Here is a 19,387-nt window from a genome sequence, read left to right on the forward strand (position 1 = left end):
TAAAGACCCAGATTGAGAAAGCCTGGTTTGTGATTATGGCAAAAATGGCGTTCTGGAAGCCACAGCGGGAGTACTGCAGACCTCAGCCTTTTAAAATCAGGTCGGATTATGGCCTGAGCTTTCCCCAATGGTCCAGGTTTGCTTTCTGCCCCTAGGCTAGGATAACTGCAATCTCATTTGTCCCCTGCCGCCTCCAGATTCCTGGAAGGGCTACTCAAGAAAATGCTGGTGGCCAAGGGAAATCCAGAGGACCTTCCTTGCCTGTGACAAGGCGGCAGCAAATCTTTAGTTCTTAAGATCAGGTCGAGAGCTCTGCTTTCTCCCCCTTTGAACAGCATCCAGCCAGGTGAAAAGTTCAGGAGGACTCAAGAACTTGCACACTGTTTAGGGACATTGTGCTGATAAATACTATTAAGTGGCTGTTGTGTTGGGATTTTATTCAGGATTGTGGTGGCTGCCTACATGTGCTCTTTAGAAAGCAGTTTCCCCACAGTGTGGAACCAGCAGGAGCAGCATAAGGTGCAGGTTAAGCTCTGGTTCCCACTCTTCCTATCCCGAACCATGTTCCGGATCTTCCCATGGAGCTGACCTCATGGCCTTTCCACTTGGAGCAGACTAATTCCCCCCATCACCTATCCCTGGTTAGAACGAGAGCACACTGTGATCTGCTCTTTCCTCCTTCTTAGAATCACAGAATCATAGAGTTGGAAGGGACTTCCTGGGTCATCTAGTCCAACCCCCCGCACTATGCAGGATGATCTTGATAGATCTGCCAAGGGACCAAGCCCTATGAAGATTGGCTGAGGGACTTGGGGATGTTCAGCCTGGAGAAAAGGAGGTTGAGAGGGGACATGATAGCCCTCTTTGAGTATTTGAAAGGTTGTCACTTGGAGGAGGGCAGGATGCTGTTCCTGTTGGCTGCAGAGGAGAGGACACACAGTAATGGGTTTAAACTTCAAGTACAACGATATAGGCTAGATATCAGGATAAAGTTTTTCACAGTCAGAGTAGTTCAGCAGTGGAATAGGCTGCCTAAGGAGGTGGTGAGCTCCCCCTCACTGGCAGTCTTCAAGCAAAGGTTGGATACACACTTTTCTTGGATGCTTTGGATGCTTAGGGCTGATCCTGCATTGAGCAGGGGGTTGGACTAGATGGCCTGTATGGCCCCTTCCAACTCTACGATTCTATTATTCGATCTCTTTTCCTCAAGAGCAGGGGTAGTCAACCTGTGGTCCTCCAGATGTCCATGGACTACAGTTCCCATGAGTCCCTGCCAGCGTTTGCTGGCAGGGGCTCATGGGAACTGTAGTCCATGGACATCTGGAGGACCACAGGTTGACTACCCCTGCTCAAGAGAATAACCCATGCCTTTTTCAGAACTCAGAACCTCTGGATGCAAACCAAGGTTAGCTGCAAGCCAAAGAGGACAAACCAAGGTTGGTGGACAGTGCTGTCAAGTCGGAACTGACTTATGGGAACCCCTCTTGGGGTTTTCTAGGGAAAAGATGTTCATAGGTGGTTTGGCTTTGCCCGCCTCTGTGCCACAACCTCGTTCCCTTGGTAGTCTCCCATACAAATAAAAACCACGGCTTAGCTTCCAATTTCTTGTGAGATCAGGCTAAAGTGGGCCAAAACACAAAGCCAGAGCTAGGCAACTGCACTCCTCCCAACAAAACCTGCTAACTGTCCTCAGACTCTCAGGGATACGGTCCATGAGGTTTTTCTGCAGCTGTTCCGCTGCTGTGGGACAGCATCCCGGAAGGGGCGAGACAGACACCTATACTAGGGGCCATCCGGAGTGGCCGCCAAACAGAATTACTTCAAAAAGCCCATGGGGGCAGCATGAATAGGCTCTGGCTCAACTGTTTTAATTGCCTGCTTTAATTGCCTGCTTTTAATTACATGTCTTAATTTAATAGGCAGTGATTTTTGTATTGTAGCTACAGTTGACAGCCGCCTTGGGCCCCTGACGATGCCAAATGAAACATGGGGCATTGAAAGAACATTCCAAATAAATAAATAAACAAACAGGTTGACAAGCTTTGGTTTGCCCATAGCATGCCAACCACCAGGAAACCCCCCCAAGTGGGAGAATTTGTAGGATGATAGTTGGGAAGGGAATTAATGAGACCATTTCCTGTCTATTGATCACATTTTTGTCCTGCCCTGCCACCAAGTAGCTCCCTCCTGCCTCAATTTTATTGTTTTATTATTATTTTATATTTTAAAAAAATATTTATTTGATTTTTATACCGCCCTTCCAGTGGACTGGCTCAGGTATTTATACCCTGCTTTTGCCCTCAAAAGACATTTGATGAGAAATGCATTTTATTACAAGACTAGATCTAAAGCCCATTTTAATAGTAAATAAAATGAGCGCTAGATGGGCAGTTGGTGAAAGGGAGGCGGGCCAGGAGGTCGGGAGGTGCAGGCGGCGGTGATGGGCAGGCGGCGAAGTGGGGTGGACGCGGCGGCAATGGCAAGCCGGTCGGAGAGGCGGCAAAGCGGCAAACCGGTGAGTAGGAGGGTCGGAAGGTCGCGGGCGCTGGCGCTGGCGGGCTGCAAGGGGCGTTTGGGGTGGGGGTGGGAAGGGCGGGGATGGGTGGCTTGGTGGGAGAGGGCGCAGGTAGGAGCGGCCTCGGTCTGTAAGGGCAGGCGGCCGCCGGAGGGGAAGCAGTTTCCCCTGAGGCCACCGGCGTGGGGCGAGGCTCCTCCCTGGCGGCCATCTGGCGAGGATGGTGGCTTGGGAGGACTGCACAGTTGGAGGCTCGGGAGATGGGCACTTGGCCCTGGAGTGCCACTCGGAGGAGCGAATCAGGAGTCGCTTTGAGGCTCCTGATTCGCTCTTCCGAGTTTTTATCCCGGACAGAGCCCACCCTAACTCCTCCCAACTTGCCCTTACTCCTTTATTTAATCTGCTCCACAGGAGCGGATTAAAGATACGGACTTAGTAACACATCACCGGGACATTCAGCTCTATTAAACGCTTTTTCCGATTAGTGGAAGATGGGCAGGAAAGGGGAAGACGATCGTTCCCAAGTATCACGCATCCTGTCAAAGGCTCTAGCAAGGACCAAGAAGTAAAATACATAATTAAATCTATTATCTCTTTACTTACTCTCTTCCCTCTAATAAAGATATACTCCATCCTTGTCTTAACTAATTTATTCAGCATCACCAATAGTACTGCCTCCATTTACCTTGTTACTTTAAAAATAATTCACAAAAGGCTTCCAGTTTATTATAAATGTATCTAGCACAGCCTTTCTCAACTTTTGCTACCATTGATAAACCCCGTAAACATGCTTCAGGCTTTGAGAAACCCCAGAAGTGCAGAACATGGTTGGGAAGCAGAGTGGATATGCCAACCCATGGCCCTGTCCCTTCCCACCCATCCAGGCCAATCATTGGGCATTGGAGGGGGCGGGTCAATATGACCATATATGGTCATATCACAATAAATGAGAGAGCTAGGGTTAGGAGAGCTAGGAACGTAAAAATTTGGGAAAACAGATTTAAGGAAGGAAAGCACCAAAAGCCTGGAAGTCCATTTAGAGCAGGAAGTGATTCGGATCGACAAAATAAGCAGAGTCTACTCAAAGGCGACTGCAGGCAGGAAGCAATCAAGGGATATCCCTGTGCAACCTGACAACAGGAAAGAAACACAAATACTTCAAGACCTGCCAGCAGATACATCATGGAAAAGAACACAATTCCATCTTTTGTGACCACCTGAATAATGTGATGAACTGTGGAGCAATTACTTGGTCTCTCTTAGGAAAGGCAGCAGTAACCTTTAGGTTAAGGCCGATATATGATGGGAACTGACTATATATTATTTGGGAAAATAATAGATTGTACCCTTATAAGCAGGGGTAGTCAAACTGCGGCCCTCCAGATGTCCATGGACTACAATTCCCATGAGCCCCTGCCAGCGAATGTGAATGCTGGCAGGGGCTCATGGGAATTGTAGTCCATGGACATCTGGAGGGCTGCAGTTTGACTACCCCTGCTTATAAGTATTAATTACTTGGCTATTTTTTTTCTTTTTTTCTCTCTCTCTTCTTTAACATAATAACAGACTATATCCTTATATGTATCAATAATTACTTGCTCAGCTGGTTGTTTCTTTTTCTCTTTCTTTTTGTAAGCGTTTATATATAACAAAAATAAAAATATTATTAATAGTAAAAAAAAGAAAAAAAACAAATTTTAAAAATATATTAAAAATTAATTAACATCCACCCATTTGGGAAGCCCTTCCAGGGCCATCAAGAAACCCCAGGGCTGTCACAAAACCCTGGTTGGGAAAGCCTGATCTAGCATTTGACAGCTCATTGTTATCTTATCAAATTCTGCGTACTCCTTAACCTTGTCTAGCCATTCATTTACATTAGTATTTCTTAGTGGCCCTGGTGGCGCGCATGCGCAGTTGCCACGCATGCGCAGTTGCCACGCATGCATGTTTTCGCCAGCAGGGGTGCAAGTGTGCATACACGGCAGGTCTGCACATGTGCATTTGCATCGCCGGTGTGCCACCGGCTGCGCTTGTGGCCGCGCCTGCTTCTTCCCCCTCCTCTCGCAGAGAGAAGCTCACCAGCTTCTTGCTGCGGGGGGGGGGGGGGGAGGCAGGCGTGGCCACTGGCGGCCCGGTACTGTGGCCTTTGTGGCCCGGTACCGGGCCGCAGATCGGGGGTTGACGACCCCCGATGTAAAGTAATTATATTTTCCTTTCTTCTGCTATTTCAGGATCCAAAAAATTCAATAAGCATAATTCTGGTTTACGTCTCAAATTTAGCTTAGTTGTTTTCCTTATATATTGATGAACCCTTACCCAATATTTTTTTTTGCCTCTGAACAAGTCCACCAAAGGTGGTAAGAAGTATCGTCAACCAGTTTCCATTTTCAGCATCTTACTGAACCATTTCAATAAATTTTGGACAATAATACCGGAGTCAAATAACATCTATAAAGCATTTCATATTAATTTCCCCTTATATCTGTCACGAATGTGAACTTCATATCTCTTTTCCATACTGTTTTGCACTGCTGAAGTTTAACCGTATGGCCCATATTCTCTACCTAACTAATCACTGGTTTCTTAATCATTTCCTTCTCAGTCTTTTTAAATAACATGTCATAAATCTATGCAGTTAATTTCTCCTCTTGTTCATATATACATATATCAGCCTTATTTTTTTAAAGCTACCTACTGATAAAAGTGTCACTCGCTCTTAAATCTTTCATATAATTTATATAGAAACCAGTTGCAAGCACTTCTTGCTACTTGTATACCCTCCCTGTGTTTAAAATGGTTTATGTGTTTAATGTATTTTATTCTATGTATTTAATCTCTGTTTGTAAGCAGCCCTGAGCTCTGTAAAGAAGGAAGGTAGCTAATAAATTTATAAAAATAAATTAATAATAATAAATTAATAAAATAATAATAATAAAATAATAATAATAATAAAATAATAATAAATTAATAATCACACACAGTCGGAGGGACGGACCAGAACCAATGGGATGAAATTAATTCAAAAGAAATTTTGTCTAAACATCAGGAAAAAGTTCCTGACAGAACGGTTTCTCAGTGGAACAGGCTTCCTCGGGAGGTGGTGGGTTCTCCATCTTTGGAAATTTTTAAACAGAGGCTGGATGGCCATCTGATGGAGAGGCTGATTCTGTGAAGGCTCAAGGGGGTGGCAGGTTACAGTGGATGAACGATAGGGTTGTGAGTGTCCTGCATAGTACAGGGGGTTGGACTAGATGACCCAGGAGGTCCCTTCCAACTCTATGATTCTATGATTTTATCATCCATTCCACACACAGTCTTGAACTCTTATATCCACATTTCTTCCAAACCTCTATTCTTTTTATTTTATTTGCAACAATGAGACTGTTATATAAGTAGATATGTAATGCTATTTAGAATCTAATTCTCTGTCCTCAGGACTGAATAATCAGCAGGGCTTGTCACTCGTGGGTTTGCCTCCATGCTTGGGTGGAGATGGACGGGGGTAACAAGAAGTCACTTTTAATTACGTCTTTTCCCAACTGGGAAAGTGTCTGCCATTAATCACTAACTTTACATGTTTATTGCCCCAATGTTTTGTGAACAACAATTGAACAGTTCCTAACTGCTTTGGACTGCATATCATACTGCAGGGGTAGTCAAACTGCGGCCCTCCAGATGTCCATGGACTACAATTCCCATCAGCCCCTGCCAGCATTCGCTGGCAGGGGCTCATGGGAATTGTAGTCCATGGACATCTGGAGGGCCGCAGTTTGACTACCCCTGTCATACTCCATATCATACTGCATATTTGGACTTATGATGCTGTTTGCTAATTTGCTACTACTTTACTTTCTCCTCTTCCATTGTCTGAGGAAATGTGGCTGCACATGAAAGCTCATGCCTTGAATAAATCTTTATTGGTCTTGAAGGTGCCTTTGGACTCAAATTTTGTTACCCTCAGAATTAACCTTGGTTCGTGTTCTCCTGTTTCAGACCGACATGGCTACCCACTGGAATCTTTCCTCCTATTGATTATTGCTATAAGTTCTCGCTTTTGGCTTTGATCGTAATGCTTCACTTTTAAGGCCTGTGGTCTCTTTGAGAAGCATTCTGTTTCTAAGATGTGCAATTTATTCTCTGCAATGGTCCAGATTTGTTTCACGGTTTTCCTAGCTTTATCGTCTTTTCCAATAACTCTTGTCCTCTCGTAAGGAAGGTATTCCGCCACATTCTAACAGTGGTGGCCAGCAGTTCTCCCCTAGTCCCCAGCAGGGGTAGGTGGGGGGGTTGGTTTGCCTCCGCGCTTGTTGTTGGACTTTGTATCTCTGTTAATTGTTTTAGGGCAGGGATCCTCAACCTGTGGTCCTCCAGATGTTCATGGACTACAATTCCCATGAGCCCCTGCCAGCATTTGCTGGCAGGGGCTCATGGGAATTGTAGTCCATGAACATCTGGAGGACCGCAGGTTGAGGATCCCTGTTTTAGGGGACTTTGTATCTTATTTTTATCTTGTAACCCACCATAAGCTGGCTCCGCTGAGAGAGGCGGGAAATGTTAATGTTGATAATAATAATAATAATAATAATAATAATAATAATAATAATAATAATACGTGACCAAAGTTTTGTCACTTTAGCATCCTGGGGAAATTCAGGCTTGATTTGATGTGGGACTTACAGTTATTGGTCTTTTGGTTAATCCGCAGGACCATAACATTCTCCTTCAACCCCACATTTCAAAGGAATCACCTTGATTCCTGCCAACTTTCTTCATTGCTCTGCTTTCACACCTGCCCAGACTACGATGACATGAATTCACTTGATCCTGGTCACCCTTAGAGAGCGTCTCTGGCTCGTCTATGCCTGCCGTTCCCAGTCCCAAATGCCTCCTGATTTCTTGCTTGCAGTCTTCCTTTTGGCAGCCTGGGACGTTCTTCGTAGAAGAAGCAGCACACCACTGTTTCCAATAAAGGATTAGAATCTGGCACCAAGCCGAATGGCTAGCTAGGGGGTCAGACTAGATGGCCTGTAGAGACCTATCTATGATTTTATGACTCTGGGAAACTGCAGCTATCAGTAGTCCCTTGTTAGCTGCACGGGTCTATGTGAGTTTGTGAATCCTCGTTTGATCACCCAATGCCAACTGCGGCTATCTCCGAAAACCGTGATGGAGAATTCCCTAGGAAGGGAAGAAAGACGGAAGTGCATGAATTCACTGCAAGAGCCCAATTTCCTATGATCAGGAAAATAGGATCCTCCTATTGAGAGCCAACTTGCTGCAGTGGTTAAGAGTGGCGGTCTCTAAGCTGGAGAGCCAAGTTTGATTCCCCACTCCTCCACATGCAGAGTGACCTTGGGCCAGTCAGAGTTCTCTCAGAGCTCTCTCCACCCACCTACCTCATCGGGTGTCTGTTGTGGGGAGAGGAAGGGAAATGTGTTTATAAGCCACCTGCGGACTCCTTTGGGTAGTGAAAAGTGGGATATTAAAAACAGCTCTTCTACTACTACTACTACTACTACTAGTAGTAGTAGTAGTAGTAATAGTAGTCGTAGTAGCAGCAGCAGCAGCAGTAGTAGTACTCTGGGCCACAGGAGATTCTCTAGTCCCTAACAGGAAGCAGAGGGCTTTACTGACAATGAGCATTTGGATGCACTTCCCCTCTGCCCCCAGCAAACACTTTTCCCACTCGTCATGTAAGAATTCTTCACCAATTGCCACATTCCGGGGCCGTCTAGCACAAGGCGATAAAGGCTGCGGATAAACACGGCGCAACCCGTCAAAACACGGCCGTGGCTGGCAGCCGTCTCCCCTGGAAGTCGACATTCCGGTCTTTCCAGAAGTACAACGCGGTGTTCCTTAGGACTAACAGCACATGCCAATCGTTACCTCATTGAGTTAGTTTTAATTAAAGTCTGCCTCTAATTAGAATTTGGAGTCAAGCTGGTCAGAGAGCTGCCAGTTTTGGAAATGCCGCTCAGTTCCTGAGCAAAGGCAGGACACCTCAGCAGCTGAAGGAGAGCTCTGCTAAAAAAATTTTTTTTTTCTCTAGCCTCTTCTGCAAGATAAAGACCATCCTATCCCAGTTTTGGGAAAAGAGGGAGGCTGCAGAGGAAAGGACACGCAGTAATGGGTTTAAACTACAAGTACGACGATGTAGGCTAGATATCAGGGAAAAAAATGTCACAGTCAGAGTAGTTCAGCAGTGGAATAGGCTGCCTAAGGAGGTGGTGAGCTCCCCCTCACTGGCAGTCTTCAAGCAAAGGTTGGATACACACTTTTCTTGGATGTTTTAGGATGCTTAGGGCTGATCCTGCGTTGAGCAGGGGGTTGGACTAGATGGCCTCTATGGCCCCTTCCAACTCTAAGATTCTGTGATTCTGTGTGAAAATTAGTACGGAATTGTTTGTGAAAGCATCTTGTGTGTCTGTATGTAAAGTGGCATCAAGTTGCTGCCAACTTACAGCGACCCCAGCAAGGAACTCTGCAGGCCAGGAAGAAGCAGTGATGGCTGGCCATGGCCTTCCTCTGCAGAGCTTTCCTTGGTGGTCTCCCTTACAAGTACTGACTATGCTAAGCTTCCTAAATATAATGACTTTCCAGGCAAGGGAGATGCAGAGGTGGTTGGCCGTTACCTTCCTCTGCAGAGCTTTCCTTGGTGGTCTCCCTTACAAGTACCGACTATGCTAAGCTTCCTAAATATAATGACTTTCCGGGCTAGGGAGATGCAGAGGTGGCTGGCCGTTACCTTCCTCTGCAGAGCCTTCCTTGGGGGTCTCCCATTCAAGGACCAACTGTGCTTTGATTCGGAGATCTTATGAGCTTGGGTAGACCATTCCGTCTTCCCTCCTCATTAAGGCATTTTAGGTGAGGAGGGAAAACCGACCTAGACAAACCAACAAGTAGCTAACACTTAAAAAAAACAAAAAACAACTGTTTCGGGAGCTGCTCCCAAGAAATGGGTGGGAAGATCTGGCAACACCACTTGACAAACGGAAGTCACCAGAGATAATAACAACTTTGTGGGCTCAGGGTTATTTACTTCTGAGTTTTCCTGGGCTCATTTAGTCCTGCCAAGCTCACAAACAGGGAACAAAATGTTTGCACTGAGGAAGTACACTGCCATTGTACATGGAGGTTTCATTTACTGATCACAGCCATTAATCATTGTCAGCTGACTGAGGACCAGTTTGGAATTCTGTTGCCAGATGCAGTAATCTGCAAGATGAATCCAGGAAGCAAATATCCTATTATGCTTCTCCCCATTACCCGATATTCAGAGATAGAATCCTTCTCAAAATGGAGACTCTAATTAGAAGAAGAGTTGGTTTTTATACCCTGCTTTTCACTATGCAAAGGAGCCTCAAAGCGACTGACAATTGCCTTCCCTTCGTCTCCTCACAACAGACACTCTGCGAGGGAGGTAGGACTGGGTGGGGGATACGCTTCTAGGTAGCAATGTGTGTGAATGAGACCTTGGGGTACTTGTGGATTGTAAACTAAACATAAGCAGGCAGTGTGATGCAGCGGTAAAAAAGGCAAATGCCATTTTGGGCTGTTTCAACAGGAGCATCACGTCAAAATCACAAGATGTCATAGTCCCATTGTATACGGCACTGGTCAGACCACACCTGGAGTACTGTGTGCAGTTCTGGAGGCCTCACTTCAAGAAGGACGTAGATAAAATTGAAAGGGTACAGAGGAGAGCGACGAGGATGATCTGGGGCCAAGGGACCAAGCCCTATGAAGATAGGTTGAGGGACTTGGGAATGTTCAGCCTGGAGAAAAGGAGGTTGAGAGGGGACATGATAGCCCTCTTTAAGTATTTGAAAGGTTGTCACTTGGAGGAGGACAGGATGCTGTTTCTGTTGGCTGCAGAGGAGAGGACACGCAGTAATGGGTTTAAACTACAAGTACAACGATATATCAGGAAAAAATTTTCACAGTCAAAGTAGTTCAGCAGTGGAATATTGACCTGTCTTGGACAGTCCCGCCTAGCCTGCCGTCATAAGATCTCTGAAGCTTTGTCGGCGCATATTTGGATGGGAGGCCTCTGAGGAATGCCAGGGTCATGGCAAACCGCCTCTGAGCGCCTCTTGCCTTGAGTGGCCATAAATCAGCTGTGATGGCAGAAGTACAGCGCTGAGCTAGGACGGCTCAGATTCTCTCCGGAGGCATTTCCCTTTGTCTGGCTTCCTCTGAAATCTCCATGCAGTTAAACTGAAAGTCAGTGGCTGCAGAAACAGTTCCCGTAAACTCAAAGGGAAGCCTTTGATGCGCACTGCCTGTCTCATCCTCTGACTATCGTTTCCCACAGGTTTCCGGTCTCGGCAAAAATCGCTAGCCAGGAAGTGATATTGCCGACCTTCAAGCAGCCAATGGGCGGCCGTTATCATGATCCCAAAAAGCCCCTTTCCCTTTAAGGAAGTTAAAAAAAAAACATTGCAACAAATCTGCGTTGATTCGTTGTAACGGAGAGACCCATCTAGCTAGCAGGTGGTGTTTGAGCTGCCGTTTCATCGTTGCCACGCTCCCCCCGAGTGAAAAAAAAAATACCCCCCCGGCACAGGTGCGATTTTCAGCCAAAAATAAAGGGAAAATAAACCAGCAAATGGGGCTGTGTGTTGTTTCGTGCTTGGTGACTTAAAACAGCCCTGCAGCCAGGGAAGCCTCGCTGGGTAAATGAAGGCTCGCCGGTGCATTGATCTCTGCTCGCTCGGAGAAAAAAAATGGTGATCACTTAGCTGGAAGATCAGAGGAGAGAGCTAGGGGTGGGACTTTGCAGAAACCGCAACAATGGTAACACACAGAACTTTTTCGCTAGTGTTGCTGATTGGTTGCAAGAGTGTAGCGCTTTCCGGAGGGTGAATCCACTTCTGGGGATTTCCCTGAAAGCGCTACAACGAAGCACTTTTTGCGGATCGGTTTCAGGAGTGTTGCAGATTGTCAACGACGTTGTGCTTAATGGCAAAACTGTAACAATTTCAATTTGTAACCATTGTGCTATTTTGAACGAGTGCGGAATGGCCCTTATTATTTGGATAGATTATGTATTAGGAAATGTGGAATGTTTTTGTTTTCCCTAAGCCTGGTTTTGTGTTTATTTGTTTGCTTATTATTAGCTTTACATACCATCCCTCCCTGTGGAGCAGGCTCGGGATGGCCTATAAAGTAACATATAAAATCAAAATAATAATGAAAATACCATTTAAAATTCAAATAGTCTCTCAATCTTAAATCTTTCCTAATATTGTCTATATCAGGCTTTCTCAACCAGGGTTTTGTGAAACCTCTGGGTTTCTGGATAACCCTGGAAGGGTTTCCCAAATGGGTGGGGGTTATTTTTTAAATATCTTTTAAAAAATTGTTATTTATTCGGTGATAGGACCATATGTGGGCATATTGACCTGCCCCCCCTCAAGTGGCCAATGATGGGCCTGGAGGGGGTGGGAAGGGTGGGGCCTTGTGGATGGGCGTGTCCACAGCCCTGCTTCCCAACCATATTCTGCAGGATCACCCCAATTCTGGGGTTTTTTGAAGCCTGAAGAACGTTTCAGGGGTTTCTCAATGGTAGAAAAATTGAAAAGGCTGTTCTAAATAAAAAATATATATTTTTAAAAAAATTAATAGCAGCTATTGCAATGCAACCTTCTTTCCAGACCAGGCTCCAGTGCCCTCAAGCAAGCTGCAAATATCAGTAACAGGTGTTTCCTCCATCTGAGCTTCATGGCAAGAAAACATGAATGCAGAAATCCTTTGTGTCACGTCTCTGTCAGTGGCCCAAGACCTCTTGGCTGCAGTCCTAAAGACACTCTCCAGTGAGTAAACCCTGTCGAATAAAGGGACATCTCCTTCCAGGTTGGAATGCTGATGATTCAGTCCAGTAGAGGTGTCCAGGAAGACAATGTCATCTCTTCCGGCTTAGCCCCATCATCTCATATTCAGAGATGGACTGCCTCTGAAACTGGAGGTTCCATTTAGCTAATCCACAAACACCAACTGACCAACAGAAATGGACCCCCCTTTTGGTAAGGTTTTTAAGGCTTCAGTTTAAGTCATATAATTTAATTAAGATATTTCAATTTAAAGGCAATAAGAGCTGTCTATCCAGGTCAACCACTACTGTATATCCCTTATTGTTAAAAATTAAATAAATAAATAAATAATAATAATAATAATAATAATAATAATAATAATAATAATAATAATACCTGCTCTGAGCCAGCTGGGAAGGGCGGGCTATTAAAACTCAAACTTGTTATTATTAACAATAGCTTATTTAGTTATTTATAGCCTCTTGTGGTGCAGAGTGGTAAGGCAGCAGAAATGCTGTCTAAAGCTGTCTGTCCATGAGGCTGGGAGTTCGATCCCAGCAGCCGGCTCAAGGTTGACTCAGCCTTCCATCCTTCCGAGGTCGGTAAAATGAGTACCCAGCTTGCTGGGGGGTAAACGGTAATGACTGGGGAAGGCACTGGCAAACCACCCCGTATTGAGTCTGCCATGAAAACGCTGGAGGGCGTCACCCCAAGGGTCAGACATGACCCGGTGCTTGCACAGGGGATACCTTTACCTTATTTAGTTATCTTGGGTCATAGCTAAAAACTGATTGATTCCACTTCGGATCCATTTTTGCCCCAGAATCTCTCTCTGTATGCACGTCTCTTCTGCACAGTTGCATTCTGGTTTACTAGTGTAACTAGAACAGGGGTAGTCAAACTGCGGCCCTCCAGATGTCCATGGACTACAATTCCCAGGACTACAATTCTCCTGGGAATTGTAGTCCATGGACATCTGGAGGGCCGCAGTTTGACTACCCCTGAACTAGAGTGTCTAGTGTCAGTTCTGTTCAGCGGATCACGCACCAATTGCGGCTGCATCCCACGCATTAGCCCAGCACGATGTGCAAGAGCGTCAACATTTTTCCTGGGTGGTCTTTCACTACTGTACCCACATGGCCCTGCGCAACAGTTAATGGCCACACTGAACCAGTCTCGAGCGACTGCGCATCTAATCTGCCGAACCCGTCTCCGGCCTCAGCGGGAAAGGCAGATGACAACTAACAGGAATAATTTAATGACTAGCGTCCCCAAAGCTGTAAAACCACTCGCCTGATTTTTGTGTGTGTGAATCCATGTGTGCCTCATGTGGAACACGGGCCAAGATTCTATCAGGCCGGCGCTCAGCTAAGCATGGAGGATTTCTCTGGCGCAAGGCCCCTCCCTCTTCCCTTTACCCAGGAATTGCCTCGAGGATAACCACCGTGGCACCTCCAGGGAGAGAATTCCTTCTCTTAATTACACGCGGCATGAAGAGCCGTCTTCCCTGTGACACGGCTCGGCCTCCTGCCAAACACTGCTATGCCCCAGTGCAATGGGAGAGGGCAATCAATGGCCCCCTTTCCCCCACCACTCATTTGATCCAGGAGGCCAAAGCAGCCAGCCAGTCTGTCCCTGCTTCCATTTCACCCTCCCAACAACCCTCAGAGAAGGCCAGGCCAAGAGGTTACTGGATCAAGGTGACTCAGTCGGCCTTTCGGCCAAGGAGGGAATCTGAACCAGATCTCATGAGTCGGACGCACTAACTAACCACACTGACGCGAAACAGTTGTAGAGGGGGTGTGCAGAGGGGGTTGCCCATCGGATCCCTGGCATTCCCAGTACGGGGACCCCAGGCAGTGGGTGTGGAGAAAGGCCTTTCTCGGCCAGAGGCCCCGGACGCTGCTCTCCAGAGGCAGCAAGACCAAAGCGAGGCCGCTCCGTGTGTTTGTACAGAAGTGCGCAAGCTATCAGAGCACTGTTTATAAAACGTCAGACTCTCCTTGTTTTTCCTCTGCCATAAATCTCCAAAGGTGTTTCCCTCGCTGGACGTGTGCTTCTGGCACTCGGCGTGGCAAAAATCCCTTCCGAAAAGCCGGGATTGGGCCTGGCTCAGAGTCCCGCACCAAGCGGGTTTTTCGTGATCGTGCCTCACCAACTTCTGCCTCACTTCTCGCTCCATTCCAGGACATTCCTGTGCTCCCCACGCCCTGCACCCTAATCGCAGCGGATGCCTCACGCTCCCTCGGGGCGCGGCCCTCCCGCTCCAGCGAGCGGCTCTTTTTGAAATCGCTCCCAAGGTGAACGTTTGCTTCTCCTTCCTGCTTTCCGAACGGCTCGCTCCGTCACCGGGCGGCTCCCTTCCGCGGCTCACGCAAACCGGCCGTTTCTAATAATCGCGTTCCACGCCTCTGAATGGCCTTTCCTAAACGCCCGAGGGCCTTCTGATGTCATCTCTGCACAACGCTGTGAGCAGATGCGGTGTTATCGTTATCCAGGGCGATTGCTCCCATACTGCAGATGGGAAAGATGAGGCTGAAAGATAGCGGCTTGCAATGGGCCAAAAGGGGAAATTACGCAACCGGTTTTTATGTGTAATGAACAGCCAGCTGTGGGTTCCAGTGCCCTTTCCCCCCCTCTGGCTGTTTGTCCTCTCAAACTCAACCACCTCAAACGGATTCTGACCCAGCCGGGATAACAATACATGCGAGACGGAGATCGGACCCAAGATCCACCCAGTCGCCCCAGCAAGATGCCTCTGACAGGCTCACGGTGACATCACGGCTGTTAATAGCCAGTAACTGATACTTGGAGGTAGACTTCTCTTGAGCCTGGAGGTTCCATTCAGGTAATGGCAAGGAAGATTGCTGTGTCTGTATCAGGTACATCCTGCCCCTCAGTTTTGTTGGGTGCCCCCAACTTGTTCCAGGAGACAGGGGGGGAAATCCCCTCTCCCGTTTCTCCACAGTAAGCATAACATGATAACGCTCCTTCCCATACAAATCCGAATGCTTGCTGATCCGCCACTGAAACTTGCTGGCTCCAGTGGCTATTCTTCTCTTTTTCTCTTTTGTTGTCCTGAGATGGGAGGGCCTGTTGCTCAGTGGCAGAGCCCTCGCTTGGCATGCAGAAGGTCCCCGGTTCAATCCCCAGCATCTCCACCTAAAAGGACCAGGCAGGAGGGGATGGGAAAGAGAGCCAGGACAGCAACTGCCAGCCAACTTCGATGGACCAGGAACCTGAGTCAGTATAAGGCAGCTTCGTGCGTTCATGAGAGCACAATCCTGGCTTGGCCTCAACCCGCTTCCATCATCTCCACTTTTTTCTAGCACAGACTATGGAAACGGAGAAGGTCCAGCATTTGCTTTTGTACAGCGTTTCTTCAGGCCTAGGGAAAACTGGCCATGAGGAAGGAGAGGTCCATCTTGTCAGCATCTTTCTCTGGGGAGAGGAAGGGCCATAGGGAAGACCATAGGGAGAGGGAGGGCAAGGGGAGGGGAGGGTCACAAGGAGAGGGAAGGACGTGGCCAGATGGGGGGCCATGGAGGGAGGGAGTGCCACGGGAAGTGGGAGGACCATGTGCTCATACGTTGGCCACAGACACACATTTCACACTCTTCTCTCTCAGAGATGAGGCCAATCCATCAGGGTGAGAGTCAGCGTGTCGTCCCCCTGCCTTGCAGTGGCTCCCCTTAAGAGCCAGGTTGTTTGTCATGGGAGAGAACTGCCTATCGGCTGGACAAAAAAAAAATATTTTTTTTGGCTTAATCTGGACCCTGACACCTTTGAGGGTGAATCGGGTTTCTACCCACCAGTGACAGGTAGTGGGGTATACAGCCTCCGGTTCTTTGGTGAGAGCCAGTTTGGTGTAGTGGTTAGGAATGTGGACTTCTAATCTGGCATGCCAGGTTCGATTCTGCGCTCCCCCACATGCAGCCAGCTGGGTGACCTTGGGCTCACCCCAGTATTGATAAAACTGTTCTGACCGGGCAGTGATATCAGAGCTCTCTCAGCCTCACCCACCTCACTCTTCTTCTTCTTGACTTCCACATCCTCACTCAGCTACATAAAACAGAAATCACCTGGAATCTTACCTTGTGAGGTAAGTATGGCGGAGAGAGCTCTGAGAGAACTGGCCCAAGGTCACCGGGATTGGCTGCATGAGAGCGGGGAATCAAGCCTGGTTATCCAGATTAGGCCCCCCTGCTTTTAACCACTACAACCAAGCTGGCTCTCCAAGCAAAATTATTCCCGCATCAGCTTTTTGAAGCCAAGGCTGACTTGGTCAGGCGCGCTTGAGTGTACTTCCACCCGGCCGCTGCATTCATACTGGGCTGGCGTATTAATAAATCGCAGCATTGATTCCAGCAGAAGCCTTGGTGAGTCAGAGCTTGCTGCATCAGCGGCATTTCACTTACACATCCATTTCATTTATATATCAGTCTAATATAAATGCAGGTATTTATTTCTCATCGGCCAATGAAAATTCAGGTTTGTGCGGATGCCAGGAGCTCTGACTCACAAAAAACGTATGCTGGAATTAATTCTGTTGGTCATTTTGGGTTCAGGATGGACAAAAGGAAATCCTTCTGGACACAGAGAGTGACTAAAACATGGAATTCACTGCCAGAGGAGGCAGTGGCAGCCACAGGAATAAACACCTTTTAAAAGGGATTAGATAGATTCGGGGAGAATAAGCCTCACTATGGGTAGTGGCCCTGGTGGCTGAGGGGAACCTCCACGTTCAGAGGCACTAATCCCCTGAATCACAGAACCAGGAGGCAGCCTCTGTGTGAGGGAGGATGGTGGACTGGAGGGACCCTCCCTGGTCTGACCCAGCAGGGCTCTCCTGTGTCCTTATGAGGGGAAGGCCTCGGCCTCCCTGCCCTGTTGCTGGCCCTGCAGAGGGACTGGCTGGCCCCTGGGTGAGGCAGGAGGCTGGACTGGAGGGACCCTCCCTGGTCTGACCCAGCAGGGCTCTCCTGTGTCCTTATGAGGGGAAGGCCTCGGCCTCCCTGCCCTGTTGCTGGCCCTGCAGAGGGACTGGCTGGCCCCTGGGTGAGGCAGGAGGCTGGACTGGAGGGACCCTCCCTGGTCTGACCCAGCAGGGCTCTCCTGTGTCCTTATGAGGGGAAGGCCTCGGCCTCCCTGCCCTGTTGTTGGCCCTGCAGAGGAACTGGGTGGCCCCTGGGTGAGGCAGGAGGGTGGACTGGAGGGACCCTCCCTGGTCTGACCCAGCAGGGCTCTCCTGTGTCCTTATGAGGGGAAGGCCTCGGCCTCCCTGCCCTGTTGCTGGCCCTGCAGAGGGACTGGCTGGCCCCTGGGTGAGGCAGGAGGCTGGACTGGAGGGACCCTCCCTGGTCTGACCCAGCAGGGCTCTCCTGTGTCCTTATGAGGGGAAGGCCTCGGCCTCCCTGCCCTGTTGTTGGCCCTGCAGAGGAACTGGGTGGCCCCTGGGTGAGGCAGGAGGCTGGACTGGAGGGACCCTCCCTGGTCTGACCCAGCAGGGCTCTCCTGTGTCCTTATGAGGGGAAGGCCTCGGCCTCCCTGCCCTGTTGCTGGCCCTGCAGAGGGACTGGCTGGCCCCTGGGTGAGGCAGGAGGCTGGACTGGAGGGACCCTCCCTGGTCTGACCCAGCAGGGCTCTCCTGTGTCCTTATGAGGGGAAGGCCTCGGCCCCCCTGCCCTGTTGCTGGCCCTGCAGAGGGACTGGCTGGCCCCTGTGTGAGGCAGGAGGCTGGACTGAAGGGACCCTCCCTGGTCTGACCCAGCAGGGCTCTCCTGTGTCCTTATGAGGGGAAGGCCTCGGCCTCCCTGCCCTGTTGCTGGCCCTGCAGAGGAACTGGCTGGCCCCTGGGTGAGGCAGGAGGCTGGACTGGAGGGACCCTCCCTGGTCTGACCCAGCAGGGCTCTCCTGTGTCCTTATGAGGGGAAGGCCTCGGCCTCCCTGCCCTGTTGCTGGCCCTGCAGAGGGACTGGCTGGCCCCTGTGTGAGGCAGGAGGCTGGACTGGAGGGACCCTCCCAGGTCTGACCCAGCAGGGCTCTCCTGTGTCCTTATGAAGGGAAGGCCTTGGCCTCACTGCCCTGTTGCTGGCCCTGCAGAGGGACTGGCTGGCCCCTGTGTGAGGCAGGAGGCTGGACTGGAGGGACCCTCCCTGGTCTGACCCAGCAGGGCTCTCCTGTGTCCTTATGAGGGGAAAGCCTCGGCCTCCCTGCCCTGTTGTTGGCCCTGCAGAGGAACTGGGTGGCCCCTGGGTGAGGCAGTAGGCTGGACTGGAGGGACCCTCCCAGGTCTGACCCAGCAGGGCTCTCCTGTGTCCTTATGAGGGGAAGGCCTCGGCCTCCCTGCCCTGTTGCTGGCCCTGCAGAGGGACTGGCTGGCCCCTGGGTGAGGCAGGAGGCTGGACTGGAGGGACCCTCCCAGGTCTGACCCAGTAGGGCTCTCCTGTGTCCTTATGAGGGGAAGGCCTCGGCCTCCCTGCCCTGTTGCTGGCCCTGCAGAGGGACTGGCTGGCCCCTGGGTGAGGCATGAGGCTGGACTGGAGGGACCCTCCCTGGTCTGACCCAGCAGGGCTCTCCTGTGTCCTTATGAGGGGAAGGCCTCGGCCTCCCTGCCCTGTTGTTGGCCCTGCAGAGGGACTGGCTGGCCCGTGTGAGGCAGGAGGCTGGACTGGAGGGACCCTCCCTGGTCTGACCCAGCAGGGCTCTCCTGTGTCCTTATAAGGGGAAGGCCTCGGCCTCCCTGCCCTGTTGCTGGCCCTGCAGAGGGACTGGCTGGCCCCTGGGTGAGGCATGAGGCTGGACTGGAGGGACCCTCCCTGGTCTGACCCAGCAGGGCTGTGTCCTTATGAGGGGAAGACCTCGGCCTCCCTGCCCTGTTGCTGGCCCTGCAGAGGGACTGGCTGGCCACTGAGAGAGGCAGGAGGCTCGACTAGACTGACCACTGGCTGGACTAGACTGACCCAGCAGGGCTCTTCTTAGGTGCTGTCAGATTCCTGTTTTGTTTTGTTCATCCCATCTGGAATTCCTGCTTTGTCACGAAGAAAAGTGGGTGACC

The sequence above is a fragment of the Paroedura picta genome, chromosome 1 (assembly GCF_049243985.1).
Source record: "Paroedura picta isolate Pp20150507F chromosome 1, Ppicta_v3.0, whole genome shotgun sequence".
NCBI lineage: Eukaryota > Metazoa > Chordata > Lepidosauria > Squamata > Gekkonidae > Paroedura > Paroedura picta.